The sequence below is a fragment of the Chelonoidis abingdonii genome, chromosome 17 (assembly GCF_003597395.2).
Source record: "Chelonoidis abingdonii isolate Lonesome George chromosome 17, CheloAbing_2.0, whole genome shotgun sequence".
Lineage (NCBI taxonomy): Eukaryota > Metazoa > Chordata > Testudines > Testudinidae > Chelonoidis > Chelonoidis abingdonii.
This window is the reverse complement of record NC_133785.1, coordinates 39,414,980-39,423,531: the sequence shown is the minus strand read 5'-3', so window position 1 is coordinate 39,423,531 and position 8,552 is coordinate 39,414,980.

Here is an 8,552-nt window from a genome sequence, read left to right as displayed (position 1 = left end):
AGTTATTATTTCCTCTTCAAATCATGTAATTAAATATCATGTGAGGAATATATAATTTTTCCTTCACTTATTTAGTAAAGTATCAAGGGTTACATTTGACAATGGTATTATGATACCCATCTGTTTGTATTTAAATTAGAAAGGTTTTAATGATACCTCCAGAATTACAAAAGCAATTGGTTAACTAAACTGAGGGAATTCACTGCAAATGAGATCATTATGTTTACATAAGATCTGTTTAATCCAAGAATTGTTGTATAATTAGTGACATTATGCAGTGGAAAATTAGATACGCTTACATGATTTACTCTTCTTTGGCATACTGCGAAATTACAAAGAGCACTGATTAATCAGTCTTCACTGAACATCCCATTTATTCTGTTGTAGGTAATGTCCAGCAGCAATAACATGTACCATTATTGGATTTTGAGAGATTTCTAGCAAATTTAAATGAAATTATATTAAACAGAGGCTGAAACTATAGTATTTTGTTTGAAATTCACAAGTATTAAGATCAAACATGCTACCTTTAAATGCTAGGTAACAGTAAATACAACAATATTGAGAAAATTTTGGTGATTGCATCTAGAAACAAAGCAACTGAAAGCATTCTGGCTGTAATCTAACAGTGCAGACATTAGTACAGAGGAACACAGAAATTGCCAGAGAGACTCAGGCAAGTGTCCTCTCTGGTCCAGTATTCTCTCTCTCCTACATGGCCAGACCCAGCTGTTGCAGATGAAAGTGGAAGAAACCCTGCATTTGGCAGTTACAGGGAAACCTGTCCACAGGGAAAGCTTCTTCCTAATTGTCAGAAGTTTGGTGTATGGCCAAGGGGCAGCATTTTTCAGCAGTTATCTCAGGAGGGGGTGGGTGGGAAGCCCATGTTCACCTTTTCTTAGACTAGGAGATAATGGTAGTTAAGCCTGGCATGTGTTGGCTTTTTAATGACTCCCACCATATTTTAAAGGGATACCTAGTGTTAGAGGGGTTTCCCTTCACCCCCTCCCTGGTTCTTGTCATGCAGACAGAAAGCAGAAGACCAGAAGTCGAAGTGCAGGCAATGTGATGTGTATTGGGGTTAGTTGCAAGCAAACACATCCATGGTTCTACATGCCAGCAGAGTCCATTCCCAGCTCTGACACCGCAGAGCATTTACCCCGTGTCCCCCTTCCCAGCTGTGTTGCTGCAGAGCCTTGCCTGGGTCCCTCCCCATCTCCTCCTCCTCCTTAGCAGGCCCAAATATACCTGCAATGCATGCCTACGGTCCCACCCCTTTTGTACCCCGTCGGAGGGGTATGGAGGGAGGTTGTGCTGCAGTCAGGGACAGGCATTTCTTTGGTCTTCTAGTGTTTTATACCTTCTCCCCATCCCCCTTTGCCCGCTGTGCTGTCGAGTAACACTTTAACTGCTCTTATCTGTTCCCATTGTACTGACAAATCCATCTGATTAGGCAGAAGCAACATCACAGCGTTTGTTGACACATATCAGTGTAAGATGTAAGAGTATCAAAAAGTCAAACCCAACATTCTCTCCCAGGCTAACAAACAGACCTACACACTAACACCTACCTCGATTTCCTAAAATCATGATCCGTGGCGTTTTGGTGGAGAGACCAATGCTCTGGCAAATGTCTGAGGTTATCACCTAATTCCTACATGTCAACACCAAGCATTAAACATGTTTCACAGGTTATATTCTGGACTATACACGTGTTGTATTTTATTGAAGTGGGGGAGGGAGACAAAAAGTCATTGCATGTTTGTTTGATTAATATTGTCGCAGAACAGATGTGCAGCTGAGCACAATCTGAAATTACTATTGCTTTGCAAAGCTCTAACAGTCATGAAATATTTGAAGATCTGCAAATCAGCCACCAAAACATGTATAGTGGGAACCATTTTAAAAAAATCAGCATTTCCTAACTGCTACTATGCAGACATTACAGGTATCGCTTTTTCAATGGGCCTTAATCAGAGTCCATTGACGTCAGTAAGAATCTTTCCATTCACTTCACTGGGTCCTAAGCACTGTTGTGTTCAGATCCACCAGTTGGGTTTCAGCCTGGTATAAGGACTGGAGCCATTATCAAATTTTAGTCCAGATTCAGATATGGTTTTTGAACCACCCTATATTTCAAAGGTGTTTGGATTTGATGTGTGTTCAGAATTATGAATCTTAGCTGTAACCAGGGCCGGCTCCAGGCCCCAGCATGCCAAGCACGTGCTTGGGGCGGCATGCTGTGGGGGGTGCTCTGCTGGTTGCCCAGAGGGCGGCAGGCGGCTCCAGTGGACCTCCCGCAGGCGTCCTGCGGAGGGTCTGCTGGTCCCGCAGCTCCGGTGGACCTCCTGCAGACGTGCCTGCGGATGCTCCACCGGAGCCACAGGACCAGCAGACCCTCCGCAGCCACGTCTGCAGGAGATCCATCGGAGCCGCGGGACCGGCGAGCGGCAGAGCGCCCCCCTCAGTGTGCCGCTGTGCTTAGAGCGGCGAAATGACTAGAGCCAGCCTTGCTATTAACACAACAAAAGTCTTAGCAATGACTGGAGACTCCGGGAAAGCATAACTGACAATTTAAGTGCTTTCTGATATGAGCGATGGCCCAGTGGAGACAGCTGCACGCAGCAGTCTGGTGCTTTTAAAATGGCACAGATTAGTGCCTCTGTTTTCTGCTTCCATCACCAAAGGGCTGGGTCCTTGGCAGTGTAGACTCTTTGCCTTCAAGGAAACCTATTTGAAAAGGGATTAGTTTGCAAGCACTTGAATTGATTTAGTGTGTGTTTACTGTTCAGATATGCTCCAGGGCTATTTACCTCTACAGGATAAATATTAAAATTGCATTTGAACCTCACATTAACATTTATATTCTTCTCATTACAGTTTCCTTCTCCCAATAAGATTTACCTATCAGTCTTATGGCAATAATGAGAATGAGTCTATTTTTGTATCTTTTCAGCTTCCCATGATAACCTGTCATAGGGAGGAATTAATTTTGTGGCATTTTTATTATTCTCTTTCATAATTTGAGTCAGAGCAATGAAGCATCCATCCGGTTTAGAAGGAAAAAATGGTACTCGTGAACAGAACTAGACTGACAGGTCTGGCAACAGAAATCCATGTGGAATACATTGCAGCCACGGACACAGACAGACAGCATTATATTATCTAGTAAGTTTTATTATGGCATTGATTAAGGGCCAATGAAGAATGGGGTCCCGTTGTACAAATACAGACTAGGAGATGGCCCTTGCCTTGAAGAGCTCTACAAGCTAAATAGACAAGACAGCCTACCATGGTGGAAAGGGTGGGGAAGGAAGGGGAACACAAGGTGAGTGAACAATGTGAGAGCAGCAAATGGCATGCTAGTTCCACTGTTTTTGGTGGATATGGTAAGCAGGGGATTTGCTAAATGGGAAAGGCAGATAGGAAAGGGGGAAAGAGGTGGTGGAGTCAAGGTGAGGTGAAAAGACTGTGAGAGAGGAGGAGCAGGAGGTTTAGAGGAAAAAGCCAATCAGCACCTGGCAGAGAAATCCAGTCAAAACTGTAGAAAGCTCTCTGAATGTCCAGAGGTCTCTGTTTGGCTGCTTCTGCCACTGCTGGCTGGAGTCTGGCTGGCTTGATGGTCGGTCATCACTGTAGATTGAATTTGGGGTCTTCAGCACCAAAAGCGCCAGCACCTCGGACCATCAGAAGTAGATGAGTAAGTGTGACAGTGCTGTGGTAGGTCTAGACTCTTTATCAATGCTGGTGTCTGTCCTAGAAGGAGAGAAGAGCCAGGTATGATGGCAGTTTTAAGAGTTAGGCCTCTTGTACACCAGGATCTGGATGGAAAGTTTATTTTATGTCTCAGCGCCTGCCAAACAGCGGTCAGACAGTGACATTTAGTCACTATTGCTACCTGTGCCACCTAGAGGCAAAAGGTTCTTCTTCCCACCACCTATCCCCTGAGGTTTCAGAATATGCATATTAGCTAAACTAAAATGGAGCTGATTTTGTACCGGAGAAGTGATTGCCCTCCCCTCGTTCTCTCTCTCTGGTGAACTATACTGGCTCAGATTTTTACACAGGCATGTTTCAAATAGTGCAGTTTAGACATATGACTGCAAACAGGATTGTATGCATGTACAGAAGGTGCTTTTAGCAAATGCCCATTTCAAAATGTGTTGCATTATATAGTTCTGTTAGCTTTAGGTAGTTTGAAAATATGATCTACTTGGTGCCACTCTAGCCAAGCTAGAAATGCCACAGTCTGAATAATGTTACGTATCTTGTTACCTGCATATAATACCGTTACCTCAAAACCATTGCATACTTTGATATTAGATGAGAGATTTTTCACTTTCCCACTAGTCTCACAAAGACTAAAAACTTTGTTCTTTCTTTCTGATTTTGCAGTTACCAGTGTGAAACTTGACTAGTAACTTCAGATACAGACTTTCCAAGAACTAATGGCTATAGTTAGGACCCGACCAAATTCATGGTCTATTTTGGTCAATTTCACAGTCATAGTATTTTAAAAATTGTAAATGTCATGATTTCAGATATTTAAATGTGAAACTTCACAGTGTTGTAACTGTAGAGTCCTGACCCAAAAGGAAGTTGTGGTGGGGGGGGGTCACAAGATTAACGGGGGGTGAGGGGTGGGTTGCGGTACTGCTACCCTTCCTTCTGTGCTGCTGCTGCTGGCCATGGGGGGAAACGTGGGGGCATGGTGGCCTAAGAGACTTCCCCAGCAGTGGCTAGTATGCCTGGCACAGGGGCTGCCTGAGCTGCCCCTGAACCAGGTGCACTGGCTGCTGCAGAAGTCACGGAGATCACGGAAGGTCACAGAATCCATGACTTCTGTGATCTCTGTGACAAACTCGCATGTTACTCATGACTTCCATCAGGTAATAGGTCACTTGTTTATCAGCTCATTGAGTTACCCTTGAGAAGGGTTCACATTTTTCTTTCTCTGTAGTATTCATAGTAGTCCAGCAGGTCTTGACCCTTTCCACTATCTAGTCCATCCTCCTGCCCAGGACAGGATTGTGTCCTTCAACGTATTTCCTTGTACTTTGTTCAACCTGAGTATATTAAATGGTCTTCAGTAGTTTGGCATGGCTGGAAGTCAAGGCAGACGATGACCATCATCTTACTTTGGTTGTATGCTCTTTGGTACAAGCTTGGCATCTTTCATGTTTTGTACAGTACTCAGCACGCTTTTAGTACTTTATAAATAATAGATGATGATGATAAAGACCTCTGCAGACAGGTACTCCTAAACACAAGCAAGCTGGTCATGTGTGACGGAGGTAAGATTTTTATGGTCAGAAACTAGTATCATCTTTTGTATCCAAGAACAAAGACAAATAATGTGAGATTCCTTCTTGACGTACTTGCAGTGCTGCTATGAAACTAGTCAATTTCCCATTTTTATTTTTTTCAGAGGTGACAAGAAACATCAGGGTTCCTGAATGGTCATGCTGGTTGTGCAGATCGTTGTGCAGAGGTAAGTCCATGTGGCAGGATGTCTCCTCTGTCATCCTCCTGAAAAGATAAAAAAATGATGCCTCTAGGACAATAGATATTATCTTTATTCAGAGATGTAACACTATGAAACCTTTTGCAGATACACTATCACCTTCTACTATCAGCAGGGTACCTTCTACTAATATTTAAACTGCCATATTACCTTGTAAGTAGGCGCAGAGCCATCCTGTCAGATGGAGATGAGTGAATGGATCCAAGAGACCAATGTGTGTATCAATTTTAAAGTGTTGGCAAGCTGGCTTCCTGTCTAAGAATGTTGAAACAGTTGAAGGCAACACTTTTCACACTACATTTAAAAAGTTGCATGACCCCATTACTACTTTGAATTTTAATAACTTTACAAAAAAGCAAAATAACAAACCTCATAAGCTTTGTCTCAGATGATTCAGGAGGAGTGTCTTTTAGAAAAACGCAATTGGTACAGAACGTCATGGTTATTAAGGGGTATTTTTCATTCTTAGCTTCTCTCCATTTACCTGCAAGATGGCGAAAGGCGAACTATGCTGAGTTTTATCGTTAATAGGGAATACAATGCACAAGCTCCTGCACACACACTTCTGGTTCTTTTTCTTTTTGGCAGGAAATGGGGGTGAGGTTAGGCCTGAAACCAGGCACATGAAGTTGGTTGTATGGGGAAATCATTTCTGAAGAATGTAGACATAACTGATTGTGCAAATCCTCTCAAATTGTGTTGCTAATTGCTCTGCATGTTAGTGGAGTACTTCTGCTGCTTGTTACAAGACAAAGGAAGGACAGCGCACTTTATCTCTTTGGGGCTATGATACTCTCAACATGCTAGACTCTGTTCAGTTTACACCAGTGCAGCCCAACAGGTTTCAGTGGGTCTGCTGAGGTGTGATCAAGAGCTGAAAGTTGGCCCAGTGTGGTTGATGATGTATTTGCCAGTCCAGGAGAGATACACAGTGTATTCCCTTAATTTTAAGAGGGTAATGAATTTATACAAAGCAGAGAAAGCACTTTCAGATACTGGGCTGGCTTCTTCCTAAGAAAAATGGCTGGCTGTTCTGTGCACTTTGTTGAATTTGAACAAATAAACAAACTTGCTATTGGACACTTATCTTCTTTCAAAGTTTAAACAATAGTTTTGGCAATGATTACTGACCCAGCATGTATGTAATGTTAATATCTTACTTTGGGGAATGGATCGATAAGTTCTTCAGTCCTCCGTGCTGTGGCAGGCGGAGTCACACATTTTTGTTTGGTGGGGGTGGCTCTCCAGATAATTCCTTCCACTGAAGAGCTGCTCCAGAATTTTCTCTGCCTTCAAAGGTTGTAGCAGGTTAAGGGTCAGGTCCTCGACAGACTGTCCAGGTCCTTTTTTCCTCAGTGTACGTCTGGCTTGAGACAAGTAACTGGACATGGGGGGTGAGCCCTTGTTTATTGGGAGACAGGATTCGGGAGGCTAATGGATCAGCAGGCTGGACTCAGAATGCCTGTAGTGGCTAAAAGAAGGGGGAACACCCAGGGAACCAATGACCATTTATGAAGATAACAATGGATAAGGTAAGCCTGGAATGTAAGATGAGGTAAAGAGTAAGTTGTGCATGGACAGTGGGTGCTGTACAGGGATTGGTTCATACAGCGTGACCAACTCCATCCCAAAAGATGTGATGCAATGTAATATGCAAGTGTATATAGTGGAAGAGGTTTGCTGTGTATCTCTGGATGTGTGGTATACCCCACCCTCTATGCTTGAGTGTGATCAACTCTGTGTAGCTTTGCTGTATGCCAAATAAAGGAATCTGAGGCTGTCAAAATAAAGAACTCAATAATAGTGGAGGATTTCAATTATCCCCATATTGACTGGGTACATGTCACCTCAGGATGAAATGCAGAGACAAAATTTCTCGATACTTTAAATGACTGCAGCTTGGAGGAGCTGGTACAGGAACCAACAAGGGGAGAGGCAATTCTTGATTTAGTCCTGAGTGGAGCACAGGATCTGGTCCAAGAGGTAGCTATAACAGGACCGCTTGGAAATAGTGACCATAATATAATAACATTTAACATTTCTGTAGTGGGAAGAACACCTCAACAGCTCAGCACTGTGGCATTTAATTTCAGAAAAGGGAACTATGCAAAAATGTGGAGGTTAGTTAAACAGAAATTAAAAGGTACAGTGACTAGAATGAAATCCCTGCAAGCTGCATGGACACTTTTCAAAGACACCATAATAGAGGCCCAACTTAAATGTATACACCCAAATTAAAAAACACAGTAAAAGAACTAAAAAAAAAGCCATCATGGCTTAACAACCATGTAAAAGAAGCAGAGAGAGATAAAAAGGCATCTTTTAAAAAGTGGAAGTCAAATCCTAGTGCGGGAAATAGAAAGGAGCATAAACACTGCCAAATTAAGTGTAAAAATGTAATGAGAAAAGCCAAAAAGGAGTTTGAAGAACAACTAGCCAAAAACTCAAAGGTAATAAAATGTTTTTTAAGTACATCAGAAGCAGGAAGCCTGCTAAACAACCAGTGGGGCCCTGGATGATCAAGATATGAAAGGAGCTCTTAAAGACGATAAAGTTATTGCGGAGAAACTAAATGAATTCTTTGCTTCAGTCTTCATGGCTGAGGATGTTAGGGAGATTCCCAAACCTGAGCCATCCTGAGCTCCCAAACCTGAGCCAGCCAGATTTGTAGGTGACAAATCTGAGAAAATGTCACAGATTGAAATGTCACTAGAGGAGATTTTGGAATTAATGGCATTCACCCAAGAGTTTTGAAAGAACTCAAATGTGAAATTGCGGAACTATTAACTATGGTTTGTAACCTGTCCTTTAAATCTGTACCCAATGACTAGAAGATAGCTAATGTAATGCCAATATTTAAAAAGGGCTCTAGAAGAGATCCCGGCAATTACAGACCGGTAAGTCTAACATCAGTACCGGGCAAATTAGTTGAAACAATAGTAAAGAACAAAATTGTCAGACACATAGAAGAACATAAATTGTTGGGCAAAAGTCAACATGGTTTATGTAAAGGGAAATCATGTCTTAG